A 24,397-nucleotide genomic window follows, 5' to 3' on the forward strand; every position below is an offset into this window, starting at 1 on the left:
AACCATCTACCACCGTTGTCCACCGAAAATAACCGTTAACAAGTAGCCACACATGTACCACAGCCCTCGCCGTACGTGTACAAGTACGTACGTGTCGATTTGGCGTCTCGGCGCGGCCAAAAGGTGCACCGATAACCACGCACGTATATCGCCCTATTGGAACACTGGTGTCAGGGTGAGAGACAGCTTTGCGGTAGGTTAAGGTTAGACACGAGAATGCCCCCTCCCTCTCTGTCTTTCTCTCCCTTTCTATCATTCTCTCTCGTCCCTTTCTTCTTTCCACGGTGATGAAGCTTTTGTACGAGCAAATTTCACGCCCACCACCGCTGATGGTTTCGTAATTGCGAAGGGAATACACCGAGAGAGGAAACCAACGAGGCAGCAGTCTTTGCGAGACTTTCGCCTGGACCAGACTCGAGAGGCGAGAACATAGTCTCCTTTCTAATCGGGGCGAGAGCGTCTCGACATTGCGTTCCACGATTGTCCCGTTCCTATGGAAATTGCGGCCGACGGGGACACCGGTTTCGGTGTCTTGCGAATTTACTTCGCCAACTTACGCACTACACTTTCCTCGCGTATGTCCGTTAGGTGAAACGTATCGCGAAGAAATGTTGCTGTTTATCGCGTACTCGTAGGTTCCAGGGATTTTGGCATCTTAGGGGACTCGATCCGCGGAATACTACGTCGTACGGTCTCCTGTTCCATATCGTAGCTTTCTGGCGTTACGCCGCTACTTCCTACACCGCGCGTATCCCTGTTCTTTACGCTCCTTGTCTACCATATTTCTTGGACTTGTTCGTATCGCACGTGTTATTGCTGACGTGCCTCTACTTGCGTCTAAGAACTCGCGGCTCAACCTGCTTATTAGATCCCGCTAATCCACAGTGCTCCAAACTGAACTACAGCTTGGGCTACTTGTCCCGTCCTTCCCCCGCTCCTCGCAGCTCTATCCTGCCTTCTCCACCAGTTCACAGACGCTTCTTCTTCTGTTTCTTCGCTTCATAATTCCTCTGTATCGCACGCTGCTCGCCTCGCGTGTCTCTCGCAGGCTCCAAGGCCTCTCTCCCGTAGAACACGCCTTCTTTCTCCTTCGTTCCACGACTTTCGGCTCGTCCCGCGTCCTTCCTACACCGACGTACAGCGCGACAAAGCAGACTATAGCGGATTTATCTGTTACTTTCATCTCTTCGACCGACGGCGCCAGAAAATAATCGGTAAAAGTTTGGACACGAGGCACTGTCCGAAGGATCAGCAAGCAAGGTTAACGACCCGTAAAAATTCCCTTTGTCCAGGCGTTTAGATGGCTCGATCGATATAACGAAACAGGAATAATGCCACCTGTCCGCCAGTCACCGTTCATTGCGGCTTCCTCATAGACTCCTCTCATGCACGAGTTATGCGAGCAGGTGTTGCTTCTAGCAACCGTGTCACTCGTCCACCCTTGTTTCGCCAGCGGCTCTGAATTCTTTTCTCTGACTTCTTTCTGTCTTTCGTTTACACAATGATCTCCTTCTCTTTCCCTTTATCCCGCTGCTGTTCGGCCTTGAACCTTTAATCCTCATAGCGTAACCCTCCGCTATGTTTCTTCCTTCTTTCCCTCTGCCCCTCCCTTTGCCAACTCTTTCTTTCTGTATTCTCCTTTTCACTTAACCAGCAGCACCCTTACATTGTACTTTTATTGGTCTTTACCGGTACCGGCATTGTTCACCGGCTGTTCGAAATTATATCACCGGCTCGTGCCTCCTTCATTGTTTTCCGGATGAATGAAAGCCGCTTGCAGCGGTCGTTGTTCCTACGACCGCGGTGTTTAGCATTTTACGATCGTTTTCTCTCGCATTTCCATCGACTCGTTGCTTTTAATTCCCTTTGCCTAGCCATCGTTTGTTTTTCGCCTTTCCACCCGTTTCCTTTCCATCGCGATTTACTCCTTTTCGAATATGTTAGCGCGCGGCACCATGGTTTGTTATTCCGTTTCTTCAGAGGACAGCCCGTACGAGGCTGAACGTAATTTAGGAGAGCTAAATCGCGTTTCAACGATATTTCTTACGCCTCTATCGAGCTGTCAAAGTGTTGCGCGTACTTCGACCGATGGAAAGCCTTGCCTGGCAATAATAGTTCGATTATTACACGCAATGCATCCTCGTTTGAATCTACTTCGTGCCGCACCTTTCAGCCTCTGTCCTACGAAATACCGTGGCAAACAGCAGACTCGTTTCACCGGCCCGATAACGAATCAACAGCACGGTTTCGCCAAATATTTAACTCGTCGCAGCCAGCCCGAAATTTCGTAGACTCGGCCGCCGATGAAGTCGCACAGCGCCGGTTGATCGTCTTCGTGCAATGCGTTTAATTAAGCGTCGGATTCTTGAATTATTCGCGTGTCAAAAGCACCGTGTCCAAAGACTGTCCATTGTTGTCTTTCTTCACGCGCGAGATCAAAGTAAAGGTAACTGAAAATGACAAAATTTGTCTGGCTGAACGGAAAATCTTTTCCTCTGCAGCTATACCGCGCGAGGTAATTTTATATGGAAGCACATAGAACAGGAAGTTGCGAACTAAAAATACGTAATTTGTGGTGAAAGGGTTGAGCTGTTTATAACTCTGCGTCTAACCTGAATCACGCGTTAGTCCTTTCACTCGGCAGCTGACCGATAAAATCGTTTAACCTCTTTAAGGGTGATCCTATTAAGGCCAAGAAAGCATCGCCGTTGCGTTTTCTTTTTTTACTTGCAGATATTTACGTAAGGCGGGGAATATTTTGAAAATACTCGACAAAAATAATTCACACATACGTACATATCACACCCATACATGGATAATCCTTCGGAATCGCGTTTCTCATTTACACCATCGCCGATCAATCCTCCTGCAACGCCTAATAATCGCGAAGAAACTGTCGCAGCAGGCAATATGGAAACGGCTGGAAAGACGAGAAAGGAATTTCGCTTAGCCGGAAATAACGGAGCAAAGTTTGAAGCGATATTCTTGAAGCTTCCGATAATTCCCTAACGATCATTCGCTGGTCGCCGTACTTGCGATATTTACGAAGCGAGTGCTGGTCGCCTTGGAGAAGTTAAACCGATAATTCGCCAATTATTCGCCGCTTAGCGGCGTTGTTCTTCGAACCGCGCGATTCCATTAACAACCATACGCGACTCCGTCGTAGCGCTAAAATCGTCCCGCCCGGAACGACAATTTCTCCCGCAAACAAACGCTTGCGCCTGTACCGGACGTGTACGACCAAGGCGAATCGAAACACGTAGAAGGTAGAACGACGGGCCCGGTGCTGTTGTATCTGGACCGCAACAGCGTCCCCGGAGCACGTGTCGCCGCATACGTATGCAATACGTTCACGGACCTCTTTCTTCCCGCCAAACGGCCGAAACGAGTAGCAGCCGACCGACGACGCGTGTGTGCTGCGGTGCACACGCGTTTAATAGAAGGCGGTGGCGCGCGTCCCCGTGACATTGACAATCGCGCGCCGCGACCAAGCGTGTGCGTTCTCACGTGAAACTGTGTACGTCGCGGGACAATGCGGCGCGGGGCCATTTACACGCGGCCCGCCAACCGGATTTCTCGCCGTATGCGGGCGGATGCGTTAGGCTTGGCGTAGATCAGGGATCACACTTTGCTGGCATTTTGCAGCTTGCGTGCGTGCAGATTTCTAGCTTTCGCCTCGAAGATACCAGCGTATCTTCTTCTTTGGAAATATTATTCCGATCCTGCAATGCTCGCGGGGCAGAGAAAATTCGTCGATCAGCGGAATGGAAATTTGGATACTGTGCGGGTTCCCTCGCTTCTGCGTGTTCTCTCTTCTTTTGTTTGAAAATTGTGGAATGCTTGGAAGGTACAAAAGGTGCGTGATTTTTCATCCGAATTTTCTGCTCAATATCGCATCGCGTTAAATAATTTGCTTGCGTTATGGGATCCCAAGGATCCCGCAGCATGGTCAATCACACGATGCTGCAAAATCGCTGGATTTACAGCAATAGAAATAAATATTCCGTAACAGTAGCACTGTCCGAGTCGGCGGATTCACATTTCCAATGTTTAGTTAGAAATCAGGGATACGATATCCCCGTGATCTCTGATAGCGTACGAACAGGCAGATTTGCATTTCTAATGCGGCCACGTTCCCACGATCGTTCGATCTCTGCCGTGAAAAATATTTGTCACGTTCGATGATTAGCGATGAAATTTCACTGTGTGATTCGACGGATTTATAATCTCGCCAACGTACATTATCATAGTAACGCGCGATCCCGCTATCGCAAATACTTTTAAGGTTTACCGTAGATTAGCGTTGTGACGTCGACGCGATTTCATACAGCGCTCTGACGTTATATGATTCGCTAGATTTATGTTTCTAATGATGCAACGCGCGTCGACGCGCGATCCTGCTATTAGAAATACTTCTGAGGCTCGGCGGCGGATCCGTAACGCGATGTCAGTGCGACTTTGCGGCGATGACGCTGTGCAATTCCGTTGACTTTACGTATCTTGCCATGTAATTGCGTAATACACGCCGCCGTACGATCCCGTTACATCGAATACAAAGATACCGAAACATAACGCGTCGCACCGTTAGCGTGACTAGACTGTTATCAAAAAATTCTTCTGTCAGCTGTTAATCCAAGACTCGATATGGACGAATGCAGCTTCATCAGACGCTATCTAGTAATTAGAAACTATATTTCGCTCTTCGCGATCCTATTGCTAACAGCGACCAGCTAATCGATAGCAATATAATCGCCACGTCCCATTAACAGCGTCGTTCCTTCTGTGTACCGGCGCAGACCGCGTCTACTTAATATTTCTCAGACCATTGCTACTTTATCTGACCACCGATGTCACACCTCTACGTAAGACAGCTTTTACGAACAGCTTTTTACCACGCGAACGCCTTAAAGCTTCGTTGGCGCCGTAACGATTATCCGACTATCCTCTTTGTCATTGGTCGGGTATGGATCAGATCTGAAAATGTACGCACAAGGTAGAAAATATTGGGCGCGAGAGGGAAAGAAACTAAACCTGTACATTGACAAACGTCGATGTTTAACGAGACGATTTTTAGCGCTGAAACAACGGAACAAGCGCGTGCGCAAGTTGATTTGAAATTTCCAGCGCTAGCAAGGTGCTAGTTGCTGGCAGAGACGTCGGCCGACTGTTCTTGGCCGATGGGAGCGCGAACCAAGTGCCTGCGTTCTCGTGGATGCTTGGCGAGTCGACGAGAGACGGCGTGGTGCGCACCTGGAACTGGTCGCGATACATAATACAGGCGCGTAGGAGAGTCTGCACGACGCAACAGAGGAAGCAACAGCTGACGATATCGACGTGAACGAGGACAGTTTATGTACTTTCTATGCGGGGGAGGCAGGCAGGATGATCCACGTGTATGCGTGAGAGGTTCTCGCGTTACAGGGGCCACCGGTTCCTATATAGCGTAAAGTACGATGTAAACACACGTGGATGAACGAGAGAAAGGGTAGAGAGAGAGAGAGCTAACAGCGTGGCAACATATAGGAATCGTCGGAGTGTGCGTCGATGCATTGTGATGTCGCCCTCTTCTACCACCGTCGACTCTCCCCCTACACAACGGTTTACACACACTGTGTGTGTACGTGTGTACATACCTCCTCCTTTCACTACCCATCGCCTCGTTCCATCCCTTTCGACCACAGCGAGATCGTTGTGCACTTGGTCGCGCGCCCCTCGCTTCTCTACATACACCCTTCTTGTCCTACAACCGGCTATACGCTTTGTCCTCGTCCATTCGCCGATCCCATTCCGATCTTGGTCGATCGATCGGCTTGGCCACCGATTCACAGCTGTTTTCAGAGATCGCCGGTCTTCCGAAGAGATCGCGACCGTGGATAGGCTTGGGAAAGCGACACCTTTAACTGCGGACCAAGGTCGTCGGTTGTTTCGCGGATATTCCACGTCGAAGTCGTGGTCCTCTTCCTTTTGGGGAATTTTCTAATTTCGGGATCTTTCAGCGACCTCTTGCAAGCCCTTCTTTCTTGAAACAGGAGATTCATTTTTGTTTTTCCTGGCTTACGATCTTCATCGAGTACCGCGTGTTCTCGCATTTCGTCGCCCAATGCTCTCGACGCTGAAGCAAACCCGAGCCGATTTTCCGCGTTCGGAACTGCCAAAATGCAAGTGTCTTCGCTAATATCGATATCTACCGTCGATTGCAGTTGCGCTTAATATCGTTGCTACGATATCCCATTTATCAACACTATATATACACGTATATAAAAATGGATGAATTCTAGAGGCAATTCTACTCTTCGAGAAACAGCCGATGAAACGTACTTGGAATACTTAGGCTGCTCGCGACGTAAAGAAGGCGACTCGGTACGTATATACATACGCGCGTTGAAGTTGTCGTGTTTCCGTTGGTGTGAGGACGCGCCGAAGACTCTTCAATGTCTTCGAGAGAAACTTGCAAGGTATGTACATCGTTGGGACTCGGCTACACAGCGAACACGCGACGGTGTATGGAAGTTGACCGTGAATGAAGCCTATTTGCGTACGAGCAATAACAGGTGACACTCTCCACGGTTGTTTACCTTCCCTATCGGCAAAAAGCCGGACGTGGAAATCCGCGGGGGCGAGGGAACCGATGAAAGAGAGACAGAACGCGCGACAGGGAAACAGAGAGGCAGCCAGGGACCACGTGGCGTGTGTTGTATTTTAAAGAACGAGCGAGTAGTCGCGCGTGCTCTACCGTGAACTTGCGTACACCGTGTGTGATCCACTTTCCGACCGATCGCCGTAATCTCTTCGGGGAACGTGCAGAATCGTGTACGGCTGAATGATTCGCTTATTCGCGCTTATGCGACTGCGTCGTTAAACCGTTTTCGTATTACGAACGTGTACGCGCGTCCAACGATGCCTCGGACGAATGTTTGTTGTGACTTACGAACGCTCGCCAACGTTGTCTCCATCTTTCTAAAGGCTTCGCGCATCGTCGGTGTTTTAGTTGCATGTTTATACATGTGCGCTTCGTATATTTTATACGATCGTATCGTTTCTTTGCTCGCATGGTGAAATGATGTTTAAGAGTTGCCATGGAACCGTGCGGATCGTTCAGGCTCCGCTGCAGCTTTCTTCGGCGAGCAGCCCGAGTACTTGGCTCGGTGATTATTTTCTAGATATGCGATATCTGGCACGTAAATAGAAATAGAACACCTCGTTGAATCTGTCGTAAATATTTGCCGGCTCGGCACTGTCGTTACAGTTTCAAGCGTTCGACGAAACTGTCGACGACGTGGGGCTAGATAGAACGAGCCTACGAAAGTTAAACACTCGATCGGCCTGTCGTAAGAATTGCGTATTAAAATAATTCATTTCTCGCTACGAATCAATTAATCTTCTTTCTTCAAATATACACGCGCAAACACGTAGTCGAGTTGCACGTGATGATGCTACCCATAACGCTGCCACCACTCTTGTTCCTTAAACATGAAATTGCTCTCAGCGACGTGTCAACTTTTTCAAATAGAAATAGAAATACAAAATCGAGCGTATGCCTGCTAATTACGATATATGTAATACAGTGTAATAGAGTTTAGAAACGCGTCGAACCTGCTTGATTCTATTAACTCTTATTAGAAGAGATCGTGACTCTTGGCAATGGTCGTATAAGTCACGCGTTTACATACTCGACGTGTAACAGCGTTAACGTTACTCGTACTATAAACCCTGTAAAAACAAACGGCACACCAACAAAAACACTTAGCTTTACCCCAAGATACCCGTGCTTCTGTATAGCGCCGATACAAAGTCCGCTTGTTCCTCCGATCGCCAGGAATTGGCACGCTTACGTCGGTAAATACAGAAACGTCTTGCGAACCGTATATATAGCAGCGGGTACACGTGGAGCAAGATAGATCTACAAACACGTATACATTTTCGCCAGGCTACCAACACACCGGCGCGACTCACGCTTAATCGCGTTGGCCGTATGCATCTGTCCTTGTCTGTTGCTCGGTCGGGTCGCGGCGCTCACACGTACACGCACACGCACGCGCGCATGTAGAGAAACGTGCAGGGGATGTGCGAACGTCCCCCCAACGAAGAAATGCTCGGACGGATCTCCGAAGATCACGTGCTGCGCATAACTTACATTCCCACCACTCCTTTCGGGTAGCACGTGCCTGCACGGTTCTCTCTCTATATATCTCTCTATCTGCTCGTATCTCTCTGTCTCGCTTCTCAGCGGTGCCCTCTCCTCCCCGTTCTTCCCCCGTCGTTCGCATTTGATTCCGCGATTCGGTTCAATCGAATGGTATACGATCTTAGACAGTCAGTCGCCTCCCGCGACGCCACACCGACGGACTTGCGACTGTACCACGCTGCCTCCGCGCGATCCGGAGAAAGCCAGTCGCTGGCTCTCTTCGTGCAATCGCGTACGAGATACACGCAGCGAATACCTATATCGGCTTGAATTTCAATAAATCGTAGAACCGCCGGTCTACATCTTGTAATTCTTCGTCTTGAAAGACAGATTTTCCTCTAGGAGAATGCTCTCGCTGAGCAACAGGAATGAATGGCCAGAGCAAGACGTACTATATATTTATTTACCAGCCGTGTAACTAGGTTTAAGTTACATGAGGTAGAGAAGAATGCCGGGCAAGATAACTCTGTCGGAGTTTAAGATCTAATCACCGCCGTATCGAATGTACTTGTCAAATTTTATCGTTGCTCGATTCACGGTCCTTTACAGGTTTTCGATGATAGGTTATGGCTGTGCCGTGGTTCCAATGGCGAGCGAACGAAGACGCATCGGGAAGCTAACTCGATCCGACGGTGGCCGCTTTCGCGTGACAAATAGATCGCCACGTGGTTCAGGTTATCCCTTGTTTCCCCCTGCGCATCTCTCTCCACCCCAGCTTCCCCCCTCGACATTCTGGCCAACTGTAAATTCACGTGCCTACACACAGGTGGCACCGCCCTCTTGCCAAGTGCATGTACGAACTGGAACGAGTACTCCCTTTGGAGGTATGGATACGTGTGTCTCTCTGTACGCGAGGCGACGATGTAGGGGGGATAAGCGTAGCCGAGAGAGAAAGAGAAAGAGAGAGAGAGAGAGAGAGGGAGCGGCTCTGTCTGTTTATCATATGTAAATTTGAGGTGGCCGCGTGGGTGCGACGGAGATGGTAAAAAGAGACTGTACGGACGGAGGAGATAGGAACTCTCCATTCAGCAATAAATGCATTCCAACGGGGGCCGCCGTACCGGCAGCAACGAGCCTCCGCATGGGCTCTCCGTGTCCTCACGTGCTTTACATTTGTCGTGCTTTCTTCTCCTATTTATCGTTCCTCTAAATTCTCAAAATCTAATTCGCAGTTGGCTTCTTTTAAATGCAACGCGCATTGAAACCATACGTGTACGTACAGATGTTTTTCCGTTCTTGTATATTCGTTTGCTGTTTAGAAGGAAAGTTAGAAATCGCTATCGTTAATGATTGCAGATGGATAGTGTACCGCTGTGAGATAGAAACGTAATGTGCAGTAAAAGTTGCACAAGTTGCACAGGTTGCACAAGTTGCTTTGGAAATTACGTCCTTTGTCATTTGTCGGAAGTACGTTGTATTTTATAACGTTTAACTTTATTGCGTTTAAACATTGTATCCATCGAAGGTTATGCTAGCAGGATCCGAGACAACTTCTCTCACGTTGTAATGCACGCAACTGGATCGTAATCGCGTGCGAAAGGCCAGCCACATGCGCTAGTTCGCGCACTCCCTTTCAGATGGCAGCACAGTACAGTGCCTTATACTCATACACGCGAACGCGTACACAGTCGATTACCAATACACAGCGCTATCTACTCTTGTCTCACGCGTAAATACCCGGATACTTGCGCAAGAATTCCTCTCGACGCACGACTCACGCGCTCATGCTCTCTTTTTGTCTCCCGCATGCATGCTTATCTACGATTTCCTCCTCTTCGTTCCCCCATCGCTTTTTCGCTTCTGTAGAGAAACGTCTCAAAAATGCAACGAATCTCGTGAAGCGTTTGTCTCGATTAAATTAGAACTTTTGTTCACAAAGAAGCAAGGTTCAGATCAATTTACTACGCATTTATCATCAACTGTTATTGATAAAGTATCAATGAGATAAACACGAACGATCAATAAGATAAATTAGAATTTGTCTTTGTATCGTGTTACATAGAAAATTTTGCCAAAGGACGAAACTCGAGAACGAATCGTGGAACATTCCATCGAATATATCGCGAATCTAACCTCGTGCGGCTTCTGCGAGACACAAAATGTAATCGCGTATATTGCTCGTCGTTTCACCCACACGAGGAACGCCTTATCGCGTAACGAGGCTACATCCAACGTAGTTTGCGCCGAAGCGCTCTGGTGGGAGACTATCACGAGCAACATGCTTTCAGCTGTGTGCTCTAGGTTACGCAATCAGGCTTTCCACCTCGGCGTTGACGTTGCCGACTGTACGTCGACGTCAACGTAGTCGTCCCCGTCAGTGTCGTTTTCGAAAGGGCGCTCGACGCTGTCGCAGGTCACTCGTTCGATAACGCTCGGCGAATAGTCGACATCGATCCTCGAGCAAAACCTGCTGCCACGCAGAACGGTCTTTTTTCGAAGTTCGAGTAGCGTGAGCAGCAGTTACGTGGCATAGCAGGCGTAGAGGGGTACGGGGAAATTGAGATTACGTAACACCGTCCAACGTATATACTTGCAAGTGCCTCGAGATTTTTGATGTAAATGTAAAGTATATATGTACATAAATAGTTAGTTGCGAACAGTTTTTGGGACTGCGTCGCGATATCGCTATTTCAACAATATGTTTCTTTCATAAAGATATCAAAAATATTCTATTCTAATTTTCTTATACAATATACTTATAGAATATTTTGTAATATTTTATTCCAAAAATTAATAAGTGGAAACATGAAATAATCTTCTCTTTGTCCAAAATCTTAGTTTTAAGTTATAAAGAACATCTGTAAAGTTTAAGACGTGCAGCTTTATGTAATTCTATCCGTCTTTTTTCGCGCGATACGTCATACAGGAAGAAAACGCAAGAAAATTACATAATCCCCGTACTCGCGATCGGTGTTGCTTCCCTTCACCTGCGACGACTTATCTTATTCGTTCGCATCATTCCCAATTTTTGCAGAAAATAACCCGCCAATTATCGATACCGTCTCTTCGATCGGTCGTGCACGGTGCCGCTCCGTGTGCCAACGGGTTCCGCTCGAAAAATTGCTCTCCGCCTGCGTTCGCAAAACATAAAATCATCAAAATACGTTCATCCACCTTGAAAATGACCAGACATTCTCTCTCTCTACCCCGGTGGCTGAAACTTTCCCGTAGTACCTCCCGAAATTGTTCAGCGTTATTTTCGCTGATCTCCCCCCAAAAAACGGATCCCTACCACCGGGCCACCCCAGAGAGAGAGTCAGTGTCCTTTAAGTAAGTTAGACGCCTGCGCGAATCGACGGTGGAAATTCTCGGCCAGCAGTGGTGAGGGTGGTAGGTGGTGGTGGTAGTTGGATTGCGCGGTGGTGGGGATGGAAGGCGACAAAGGGCGCGTGGGCGGATGGGTGGAGGGTTAATAGGACGTTGGCGCCACGACGGCGGCTGCGAGAAGCGCGGCCACGTGCGTTCGCTATCGAACGGGCGCCATCCCCAATCTGCCCGTCCACCCAACCTCATCCACCCTTTCTATGCCTCTCCCCTACTTCTCCCTTATCCGTCACAACCCTCTATACCCTACCCTCTCTTCGAGTTCACCCTCCTGCCTCCCCGTTATCCCCCATCGTTTCGCTTCTGCCCCATACCACCACGCCCCTAACCCTTATACACGCCGTACCGAACTATGGCTACGTGCTACGTACATATAGGTGCCTACATATATACGTACATTTATATATACATATATACATATATACCTATGTATACATATATATATGTACGTATATACATATAGAGGCGTATATCGCGCCGCATGTACGGCTGATTCTCGTGTGGCGCTCTCTATGTACCATATATATACACACGTACACGTACGTACATACAAGTAGACTGGATGCTTTTGTGTGTGGGTGAATACGTGCGGTCGTACAGCTGTATTTCAGAATGAGCTGGATATATCGCGCGAGAGAAGTCGCTGAACATGAAGTATACAGTTTATGCCATTACCGACGCTTCAACGAATTTCAGTCTCTTTTCAGACGACAGGATAATCTGATAGGAAGGTCGGGAGACTCCGATACGCCTCCGCCCCCGTTGGCCGTCTGTCGTACTTGTGTTTTCGAATTTTTCGACCGGTCGGAGAACAACGGCGGTGCCACCGCTTTTCAATCGTCACCGGATAATGCTCGCTTGTTTATCTTGCTACCGTGTCTCCTCCGGTAAACGCTTAATTTCGCGTGCTTCAATTTTCATGGCGACCCCGACGACGAGACGGGGTCGATCCTCGGTCAGGTTAAGCCGGTAACTTGTTTGCGCGCATATCTTTCGCGACCCGGTTGCCAGTCGGTATCGTGCGCGTTTTATGATTCGATTTCTTCGAAATGAACACGATATGTATATATGTATTATATAGATCGCGGTTCCAACGTGAGATAACAATATATTTGAGCAAGTGTACGCTGGCGCCTGACAAAATCACTCTCCTCGTTCGCCGTCGGCTCTTCGATTATCTATCTGGAATATTTTAAGACTTCAAAAATCTCCACGTTACCCTCGTACGCGACTTTCTCGATCCTCGGTATGTGCGTATCATCGAAAATACTCGTTAAATTTGACGAGTAGGCCAGGATAAGTTTCCGTGAACATGAACCCTCTATAATAAGATCCTTAGAGGATATTCCTCGCGCGCCAAAGGAATTTTCAATCGTCCACGAGTATGCATGCGTGCGTGCATGCGTGCACGCGCGTCACATCCTTCCAAACCAGTTTCACACGGACGTAACTGATACCTCCGTCTTCCTCGTGGATCGGACGATCTCTCGCTCTACGCTCTTTCTTTCTCATTTTCTCTTCGGTCTCCCTCCCTCTCTCTCTCTCTCTTTCTCTCTCTTTCCTTGTAGCCCTGTCCCTTTCTCGCTTCCCTTGCTCACCACGCAAGGATACATCGCGGCTCTCTCGCGTTCTAAGGCCATTTTCGAAGTCCCGACTGGCGCGAATTATCGTGCAACTGACTTGGTCACCTCGAACGGGAGGGACGAAAGCGCCGTAAGTTTCCGATCTTTTCAAACTCCGCCTGCAAATATCTATATTCAGCGATTCGGTGTTGCCTCGCGAGAGGAAAATTTTACCTCTTCCTCTTTCGCCCGGTGCTATTTTATGCCAATTTACTTACCGCGGTTAATTTGTCGTAAGACGCAATATTTTTAGGAATTGTAACATACAAATTCACATGTTTATGAATATAATTAAAAAAAAAAAAAAAAAATGTAAAGAACGGAGTATTATATTTTAGTTTTATGCCTTTCTACATACCGCGTGAATTCTACTCACTTTCAAATTTCCCGTAGACGCACAAAATTCTTCAATCTAATTACTAAATAATACATATCATTGGAATTCGTTCGTAAAGTTATTTTCATAATTTCACATAAGCGGTCATCAATGTACCGTATACTATGTAATATGGGGTATACAATTCTATAAAGAATATCGCTTAATTACCAAGACTAATTACTTGTTTACTAACGACTCCTTGTCTGCAACGTTATTATTAAAAATTACGGTCATATAGGTATATTGGATAATGCACAGGTAAAGGACATAGTTTGGACAGAGAAAAGTAGTAGCGCAATAAAGTACCCTAAGGAGAAAAGGGTTTCTGAATAGTCGAAACCAGCAAGTAACGAGTAGTAGTAGCCTGGCGGTTATTTGCTTAATGGTGCTTGCTGTTGGATTCACCGCGACTAGAGGTAGCCCCTCTAATTGCCGACATGATCCCTACACTCACCGGTAATAATTACCCCCAAGATATCGCGCGGTACTGCTCGCCATTCATCCGAACATCAACCGGTGTTTCCCTTGGTCTAAAATCATTTTCGAATTGGAACTTTGTGGAAAATACGGCAGAGGGAGATGTTACTCGGAAACAGAGCAGGCAGAACGAAATATACGTTTCTCCGGTTTATTACGCGAATAGAAGTTTAAAAGCGGCGCGCGGATTTGCCTCTTGCCCTTTATATATTCAGCCCGATGAAAGGACGCGTGGCTATTAACGTTATATTATAAAATAAATTAAAACAGGAATTAGCAACTTTCCGGGAAGAGTTCTTTAACGAGGTTCATTCCGCTTTTACCCGTAGGGTAAAGCAAACTTTTGCGAAACACACCTACGCAACGCGTTACATGATGAACGTAGACCGCGCCACGCTTGTTCTCCTCCACGCTGGTATATCGGCGGCGTCGTCGTCTCTTTCTCTGTCGTGACGCGTCTTCTCGCCCTTTTCTCTCGCTCTGACGGTTTCAGGAAGGTGCGTTTTTCAGGGCCCCCTCTCTCGAAGTTCTCTGAAAACCCAACTGTACTTGAGCCACAACGGAAAATCTATACGCCGCGGGGGGAACCCGGAACACAGCGTAGCATTCTACTGGATCGTTCAAAAATCTTCGCTTCCGTTTTTCCGATACGATTCATTTAGGAAATTACTAAGATGTTGATGAAAGGGAAGTCTATCTTACATGACAGGAATAATGGAAGACGTGCAAATATTTGCGCTTTGGATGTTTAATGTAAAAAGAGGTTAAGTGCAATGATTTGGAAGATAATATATATATATATAGATCAAGGACCACAGGTTTGGAAAGATTCAGGAGTAAGTTAATTAATTTTCGTTCGTGCAACGATTACGAAATTATATATACATTGCCACGCCCATTATTATTGGGAAAAAAGAAGCACCGGCAGAAGACTTCCCCGATTTTGCTATTTCGTTGCTCGCCGTTGAATCCATTAACGTCCTTCCATCATTTTCTGCAATTTTGCATGCGGCACCAACGACGATTTCGCCCATCGCGGAATCCTCGTTTCGAGAGCGCCCGTTATTCGTCCTCCTCGAGAAGCCTCGATATCGTACGGACTCGCCGGTCGTGTGTGAACGAGCCTGTACGCGTTGGAGCGACGAAGACGGAGTTTACAGTATGTATGAGTGTCTTGTACGTGTTCTGTACGCGTGCGTATGCGCGAAAGAGGGAGAACGAATGAAACGAGAAGGAAGAAGCGAGAAAGAGCGATTGTGGGGCCGTGCAGTAGGGAGCGCGAGAGAAAAAGAGACGGATGGCATTGGAGGGGAAGGTAGAACGCGTCGGACAAAGAGGGACGCATTACTCGCGCGCATGGGGCGTTGCCATGGAAACCTCGGCTCGTTCCACCCTCTCGCCATGTCGTCGGTGAGAACGAGAGAACTAGAGTGAAAGAGGGAGGTGAAAGACTATCGGAGGGTAAGAGCGAGCGAGAGAGAAGAAATGACAGAAATAGAGGGAGTGAAAGGTGGGCCGAGAGAGAGGTGGAGGAAGGGGCGAGACAGAGAGAGAACGACTAGGATCGTGACGGAAAGAGGGAGAGAGAAAACGATACTGGAACACGAGAGTAAAACAGGAAGGAATAGGGCGGGGAAGCGCGAGGGGTGATGGCTAGAGGAAGAGAGAGAACGAGGATGAGAAGAGAAAAAGAGAGGAGCGAGCGAGAAAGCTGCCAAACGCGGGGCCGCCAGTGCAATCAACCCGTTGGCCGCCCGCGAGGGTAAAACTACCCCAAAGTCAAACGAGGATACGTATATTGCAGAGAGAGCACCATCGCTCTGTGCGACGCTATATATATAAAATATATAATAGTAACATGTATGTATACGTATCAGCACACGCAAGGAAGGATAGGGATAGGGATAGGGAGAAAGGGAGAGAGAGAGGAGCTATAAAATGATGGCATGTAAAAAAGAAATGCTTCCCTATTAAGCACTTGATAATAGAAAAGAAACTCCGTCGGTAAAACAGTCATATCTATTAAAGTTTCCATGGCTGGGGCTCGTTTTTAATTTGCATCAAGATATCGTAGCCGATCATCTTGCATAAAATTTCCTGAAATATTTATCGACGTTTAATCTTTATCGAAGCCCGGGGAAATTCATAATCTTAAGGTAAAAAATTCAGAAATTTATGTTCCACTGCAAAATGCATGCGAGAGAAAATCAGCACCTATTTGCAATTTAATCTTTATACCGTTAACTATACGAGTCAACATTAACGAAATACAGCTTAGATATCTTTTCGAATTTACGAATCGTTTTAGAGTCTAGAATATTTACTACGTATAATGAACAATTATATAACGTGTTTCTTTTGCGAAACGGGAAACTTGACGAGAGAAATCCAAGAACAGTAGTAGTTGCTGTTAGGGAGTTGAGCTGCGACCCGTTGTTGAAAGGCACCTTGCGGTACGTCCTTGCAGACGTTCCAAATATTCACGAGTGGAAAGGATCACGGTATATACGGGTACGAGGTTAAACTCACGCGCGAGGGTGTCGAGGCTTTCGTTCCTCGTGCTGTTGCTGGTAAGGCGCAGTTGCTCTATTCTCCTGGAACCAGTTTTCCTCCACACGCTCAAAAGAGCGTGTGCGCGCGCGCGCGTGCGCGAAAGAGAGAAAAAGAAACACATGCTAACATGACGGACGCGCATACATGCTCCCTATACGCACACAATTAACGTCCACACATATGTTGCTATAACCGTGTGAGACGGAGCACACGCGTACGCGCACATACACGTATACGTACACGTACACGTACACATACACGTCAGCTAAACTAGAAAGTTGCCCCAGCCAACGTCGAAGAAACAGTGGTACACGTTGGGTAGAGCCTTTCAAATTTCAACTCTGTTTTTCAAGAAGAAAAGTATTTCGTTTAGTATTTGAAACATCTCTATTCGAAGTATGTACACAGGCTTTTCGATAGAAACGAGTAAAATTACTTGATTAATATCGTAAAATAATTTGAATAATTTTCGTTAAAGTATTCGCGTTTAATATAAAAAATAGAAAATAAACGTCTTTGATGGATGATATAATTTCATGAGGTTAGAACTTGTAGTTAATTTTATCATCTATTTTTAGCTATTACTTCATGAAATATTATTTTATTAACCTTGAAATGTTGATGGTATTCGGTCGAAGGGGAAATTAGAAATTTGTATTAAATGAGAGATCAAAAAGTGCACCCTTGATATGTTGTACGATTGTTGCGCCAACAACCCCATTCTTGCGAGTAGAAAGTTCGTGTAGAGGTATTTTGCTCGGTGCAAGAGCGACATCGTGCGAGACCTCAGAGCGTGGGTATCAGTACGGAACCGAGTCTACAACGCACTGGCGCTGCGTTGCCACGTTTCGAGGTCTCTCTTTCTCGTCTCCTCTCTTTCTTTCACGTTGCGGGTATCGTGCTGTTTCGTTCTGTCTTGATTTTCTCTGGTTACCCAGCGTTGTCGAGTCGACTGGCGGGAAAACTGGGTTTCGAAACAAATTTTCCTTCGCTCACGGTACTCTTTTGTAGCGAACGTTGCTAGAACTTTTTAATAAATTCCTTTCTGCGCAGTAATTTTATATGGTAATCCCGTTTATTACATTTACATTTTATTCTTAGAGAATTAGCAAATTGAACGAAATCAATAAGGAATAATCTTCATCGCGACTATGTACGTATATGAAAGGAAATTCTTTAACGTTGTAATTTCCTCGGCGCTTGATATATAATTAATATCCAACTTATAAAGAAAAATAGGAACTCTCCTCGAACTTGAAGTTTTAAAAACTGGCTAACTACGTAGTTAGAGCAACTCATTACCGTGGTTTTCGATAATGGATTTTTCCATTAATGTTTCTTATCTTTACTTAATTCCGAAAGTAGAAAATTCCTCATTTTGAAAATACCGTTCGAAACGCCTACTTCACTGATCGTCCTTTCTATCGTGCTCGTGTAGAAGGTGAAGAAGTAGAGAAGAGAAGCTCGTTGCTGGATCTGGCGGAGTACAGGGAGGAAGGAGGGTAGACGGTTTTAGACTACGGACTCGACGCGTCGGCGTCGAGTTAAAAATAACAGTAACAGCAGCAGCGGGACAGAGCCAGTCTTCAGCGTCTACGTTGTCCACATTGCCTGCGTTTACTGTTGCCTATTTCTCGTTACTGTTGTACTACTAGTCATATCATCGAGTGTTGAGCTTTATCAACGCTATTGACAACGATGTAACACTATTTCGATGTTGCCTTGAGCGTAAACATTGCTATCAAAAACTGAAGAGCCGAGTACAGATGCTACGATATCTGTGCCATTCTTAGAACTTCTCCATATTACCATATAGCGAGATATATCGCATCGATTTTAGACTCGCATCGATACATTCGTCATATCTTGCCAACGTACGACATCGCGCGATATTCTTTCTATATCTGTACTCTATATTATCGGGACGAGAACGATAAAGAGAAGTCCAGCACTCGCACTTATCGTACTTAACTTTATCCTCGCATCTGCTGTTCGTGAAATTGCTTCTTCTATTAAAAATAAAAGTCAGACTCTCATAGGCATATGTTCATAGCCTAACGAGCCTCCCTAATTAGATAAAATTAACGAAATAAAGAGGTTAAATCTTTTACACACACGTTCTAACATTGTACGGTAAAGATATCTATCGCGTAGACGCTCTGTAATAGATGAACGTTACCGCTAGAGTCCGTTATTGAAAACAGTTTAATCCTGCGTTTGACGTGCGTTTATCATAGTCAACTGCATCTAATTCTAAGTATCGATCGTCCATCAACAACGAAAAGCTCGAAGCGACTAGTTGAACGCAGAAAATAACTAGACATTGCCGTAATAACCTCTAACGAAATCCTAGCGAGGTGCTTTTTCCCCGCCGGAATCACAAGATTTACGTTCTTGGCGTCACTCGTACGAACTCCCCATCGCTAATTGCCAACCAACGTCGGGATCGAGCGATCGGTAAGCAGCGGCCGAGAGACGTCAGCCGTAACGGCGCAGCCTTGAAGGAACGGCAGTGGCGGCGAGTTGCTTCGTCGCGGCGTCGAAAAAACGATGACGCGCTCACGCGCCGCCAGCTGGCGCTGCGGCCGCCTCGGCTTCGCGTTTCGCTTCGAGAGAAGGCGCGCTCGCGCGCTGCCACGTTCTCTCACACGCTCTCTCTCGTGTATGTACGCGCTTTACAAATTTGACTTTCACGAGGAGACTCGTTGGTTCGTCGTCGCACGTAACCTTGGCTGCGCCGTCAGAACGAGCCGCGAACGTCGTGCAGCAATGGGACGAATTTTATTTTCGTATCGTCGTCGTTGTCTCGTTGTTTTGCTTGCCCCTGGTTTCACCAGCGCGCGTGGCTGACACACTCGTAAATTCGAATCGTTACCTACCAGTCGTGTCTTCTCGTATCGTCAGATGTTTCAATGATTTTCAATCGGTTCGTCTTAATTCGTACACGAGATGATGACAATTGAAAGCGACGAACGACGAACCTGCGTGTTTATAAAATCGGAGAAATCGGATCTCAGATGCGTTTCATGTTACTACGTATATAGTTCTGGGGAAAGCGATTGGGATGGTAACAGCCGTAGGTAGGGCTCTGTTTAACCCCTTCAGGTTAGCCTTCCTATTATTACGTTTTTAGCGTAGTAATTTCAAATTTCGATTTTCTATTCTATTTTTATAATCTCTTATCACGAATACAAAGTTAGATTTTCTTCTGAAATATACTTTTTGATATAATATTACGAATTAATATGTTTTCGTAAATCGTACGAATTAACACAAACATATTTATCATACGATGGAAATGCGAGAGTATTTGTAAGAAAAGATTTTTACTTGAATACTTATTTTCTTAATTGCTCGTGACATTTTCTTATGATTTTGATTACGAGAATTATCTTGACGCATTCTCGTAAAATGCAATGAATTCTCAAGCGGTCTGAACGAAGCTTGCATTACTCGCAGCAAACAATACAATTATCGTTACACATAAATTTTGTAATTTATCTAACATTGTAAAACCAACTTATCTAGTACATAACTGTAACCATATATAACTCTTAGACGTCTTGTTATACGGTACCAACTAACAGATATCGAAAAATGAATATCTAAATATCAATTTCGCGTAAGAATACTAGTTACCGGTTTAATCGTGCAATTCGAAGTCCAACAGCGCGACAAACGTTTTCCTCTCCTTCTTTTCTTTTTTTTTTTAATTCTCACATCGGCGGGACAGTCGTCTTTTTCTTTTTACGTTCATCGGCTACCGTAGACATGCTGACAACAAACACTTGGCTGGTGTCGTGTTCTTCGGGCGTTCGTGTCCACCGTCCGCCTTATGCAAGCGATTTTCGCTCCAGTCGAGCTTCGTTATATCGGTCTTCGGTCAATTTTGCAGCGTCGGTCATTTTTGTTGTAAAATGTGAAAGCAAACCTGCAACCTTTTATCCTTAACTTGGACGCCATTTTTCAAATATATATCGCTTATTAGTTATTCATATAAATATATATATATTTATATATGATACAGCGATACTTGGTCTCGCGTGTGATATAACTTCATCAATGCTCGCGTTATTGACGTATACGCTGTTATCTGTACTTCGCGATACTCGACGGTCTTCGAGCCGGTATCGGAGATGTTGTTCGTGCATATAAAGACGAGAATGAGCTTTACGCCTGATGCAGATGAACGTGTAACAGCAGGACCATGGTAACAGAACGATCTTAACATCTAGGTGTATAATTAGGTATATTTATGGGAACGATACACGGTACAAAAAGAAATAATCGATCTTAACACAACGATGCGTAATTTCACTGGATAATTTTCGCCGTGATAACCGTACAGCGAGACATTCCGAGAATGCCAACGTTTACGCCAGCGTATTTCTCAGGCTGTGGAAAAATATCCACCGATAGGAACACATTTCTTGGTCTCTTCGGAAGGAAGGCGTAATCCGATAGAATGCAAATATTTTTTTATTCTAATCAGTCAGCGATATCGCGAGCGACCTTGGACATCGCGATATTTCCAAGTTGAATGACATAACGAAATCAAGCGTTTCGAGTACGAAGTAGCGGGGCAACGCAACATCTACGAATCTGCATTTCTTCGTAATTTTTCGCACGCACCGGCGTGATAAAACGATATCATTGGATGGCCGGACGAGCATTGTACCGCGTGTATTCGTCGTCATCTTCAATATCTCATAATCTCCTTAATGTAGTTGCACTTTGCTCGACACGGAGCTAGGAATAGCCGAGGCAGGATACGGGAACAGTTACGACCCGGGCCGGTATTGCTCGAGGCGATCGTGCAAGGACAGTACCGCTACAGGCGAATATCTTCCATTGGCGTTCTTCCTTCTTTCGCAGGGATTTATCACGCGGAAAGTCTGCCTTCGCCGCGATAATCCAACGTAAAGACGTATGCACCGACATAGATTGTTCAAATACACTGGTTAAATGTATACTTAACAGAGTAACAGTGTATATATGCATATCTCTAATACATGAAAATATATTCGTAGCCATCCGTTTTATAAACCGGGACCATACAGTTTGCACAATTTCGATGTTTCTATTAACCTGTATTAAAATCGAAAGGCTCCTCTATATCGCGTCTATGTTCGTTCGTAAGACTTTTCTTCCCAACGAAAGCGTATTGCATAATTTCTGCCAGATGCGTTTAACTGGTTCTAATTAAGCTACGAATTCGTGGATCCGATGGCAGTCGTCGGAAACCATTCGTTTCTGCCGCAATTCATCGCGCGCGCTACAGTCGCTCGATCGTTCGTCGCCTTGGAACATCTCGAGGCGCGATTTTTGGCGGAACTCTCGACGCGGCAAAAAGCTGCGTACCACAGCCACCAAGGCCATCCATCCACGCACGTCTAGCGTCTCTAGAACGCGACGCTGAATCCAGCGAACGACCGAAAGACACCGACCAAGCATATTCTCCTGCAAGGATCAACAGGACGACGCTTGGCGTTTGAAGAGAGACGCGAGAGGTCGTTGAATCCCATTAAGCGGTACTCCTTGGATCGTTCTTGACCACCTGTACATCCGTGTAATAGACGTCGTTCTTTTCGATCGATGTCTCTCTCTGTTTTCTCCTTTTGTCCCTCCTATCTCTGCCCTCTCGCCTTTTCTTCTTTTCCATTCGATGCATGTCCGAGCATCGACATCGATAGAAGAAGAAGAAGAAGAAGAAGAAGGAGAAGAGGGGTAGTAGCAATCAGGCTGCAGGATGAGAACGATTACGCCCGGAGAGTGGGTTCCCCGCGTTTCTCCAGGCTCTGCGTATTTGCCGGTGAATATCGTGTACCAGCAGCCGGAATATCGCATTCTCGTTTTCTTGTGTAGCCAACGCGGCCACACCTTTCACCAACACCCAACCAGCCGCCTAGCTAGGCTCTCTAGCCTGGTGAAGGCGCGCGATGGCTGCTGGTTGTGTGTTGCCCGGTTGGCTCGTTGGCCGGTCGCACGACCAGCTATACACAGCCGATATATATCCCGTACCAAGCTTTTGCGCTTAGACACGCTGCTTATATATACTGCGTGTGCCGGCTAACAGTAAACTCTTCCACTTGGCTTCTCCAGAGAGGAGGAGGCCAGAGAGGAGACGCGCGACGAGGACGCGCCGGCGTTGATGAGCCGCAGGCGCGCCTCGCGCTCTCCACCGCCATTTTCTAGGATCTTTTCCTGTTTCGATGCTGCCACGCGGCGTGTCGTTCTTCGCGCTCTCGCCGCTATTATGTAATCGCGATCCTGACTCGCACAACAGCGCATTCCTCGCTCTTGGCTAGTCGCTTCTCTTCGAAGGCTTTTTTGCATACTTGTATCCATCTTTTTCGTAGAATTCCGCTGCTCTCCTATGAGCAGCCGCGTGCAACGAGCGATAGCCAACTTGATACCTGTATCGATCTTCCTCGTAGAATTTTCCTCGTTTCCAAAATTTCCAATCGCCGCTCGATAAGCTTCCCGATCTTGCCAGATGTTCCGTACGAACGGTGTGCAAAAAGTTTGTACAATCGCGAGATTTCTAACGGTGCCATCGCATTGTCTCCTCGTCATTATCAATCGTTTCCTGTTAACAGTAATGGCAAGGTCGGGAAAAATTGGTTTCCGCTCGCCGAGGACGTCCTGTACGCGTTGACCTGCTGTCGTCAGTCGTAGGAAAAGTAGTCAGGCAGCCAGGCAGACAAGCATGGCACGGTCGTCGGTTCGCCCAATGAGGGGGATTTCTCCGTTGTCGCTTGGACGAGTCAGACAAAAGGAACCCGGACCAATAGTCGACTGGCGACCCTTCGTCGTATAAAAGGTTCCAACCCTCGTTTGCCTGCCGAGGGTATATCCAGGCTGGCTTATCCCAAATCCAGCAATACAGGCCAAAAATAGCTCCTATGGGACTCCGAGGGACTAAGGGAAAAGCTTGGGCCCCCGACATGACGCGTCCCATTTCGTAGTTTTTCCGTGAAACTGTACAATCATTGTTAAACGTGTTTCCTTTTCTACTTTCCTTTTTCTACGATTAACCGGCAACGTCTTGGGTTTCGGGCTCCGACGAAGCAGGTGAAATTTTTTGTTTTTTGGTTTGTCTTTGCTCGAGTATTTATTCGAGTATATAATCGAGTATATAAAGTGCACGCGTACCGAGCGAAAATTCAAAGTCGATTTTCTCGAAAACAAAGCCTCGAACGAAAAATTTGTATTCTATATTTTCGACTTCTTTTTTCGCGTAGAATCACCCCCTTTCCGCTGTTAAGGAGTTAGACGAAGAATGGTAGCTACTTTAGACAGACGCGAGTATTCCAGCGGAATAACGGAGGATCACGAAAGAAACGTAGGTCGATTGTTGATGTTAGAGAAATTTCGCTTTCGTCAGATTCCACGAAGGTATAGTCATTGTTTGTACCTCGATGACGCGTCCCGTTACATTCAGTTCTTCGCTACTTTATGACGAATACGTGACTGGTCATGGTGTTTGATTCCTGGAGCCCACGTCGCTGTTCGTCGTTTCTGCTGGCTCATTATGTTTGCCGCAACTGCAATAATTCCGTACGATATTCGGCACAAACATCGACTTACAAAATTCGTGACACTGTTGGCACAGAAAACCTCGCTACCGTTTCCTTCCGCAAACCGCTCGATCTTATCTACACGGTAGCAAGCTCATAAACCCCGACCTCTCCGACAGCCAAAGCAATTAGGCCATTCTTCCGAAAAATTCCGTCTGCTTTCTTCGACCGATCGATTGTTCCTACGAAGCGATAGAAACGGGCTTCTGTAGGAAGCCTCGTACTTGCTTCTTACAATCGGCGTCGTTCATCCTGCATATTATCAACGCGGATCGAA

General features: G+C 46.5%; 1 long non-coding RNA gene across 18 annotated transcripts in view; it reads left to right on the top strand.

Moving 5' to 3' along the window:
• LOC105666653 overlaps positions 1–24,397 on the top strand; it is a 410,566-nt gene that overhangs the window by 362,481 nt on the left and 23,688 nt on the right. Inside the window, exon 1 of one of the 18 annotated variants that reach the window (XR_007227036.1) lies at positions 20,733–20,750. The exons of the other annotated variants lie outside the window; for them this stretch is intronic. This is a non-coding gene — a long non-coding RNA (uncharacterized LOC105666653). Of the gene's footprint in view, positions 1–20,732; positions 20,751–24,397 lie in introns of those variants that run through there. 18 annotated transcript variants of the gene reach the window in all.

Source organism: Bombus terrestris, chromosome 17 (genome assembly GCF_910591885.1).
Source record: "Bombus terrestris chromosome 17, iyBomTerr1.2, whole genome shotgun sequence".
Classification (NCBI taxonomy): Eukaryota; Metazoa; Arthropoda; class Insecta; order Hymenoptera; family Apidae; genus Bombus; species Bombus terrestris.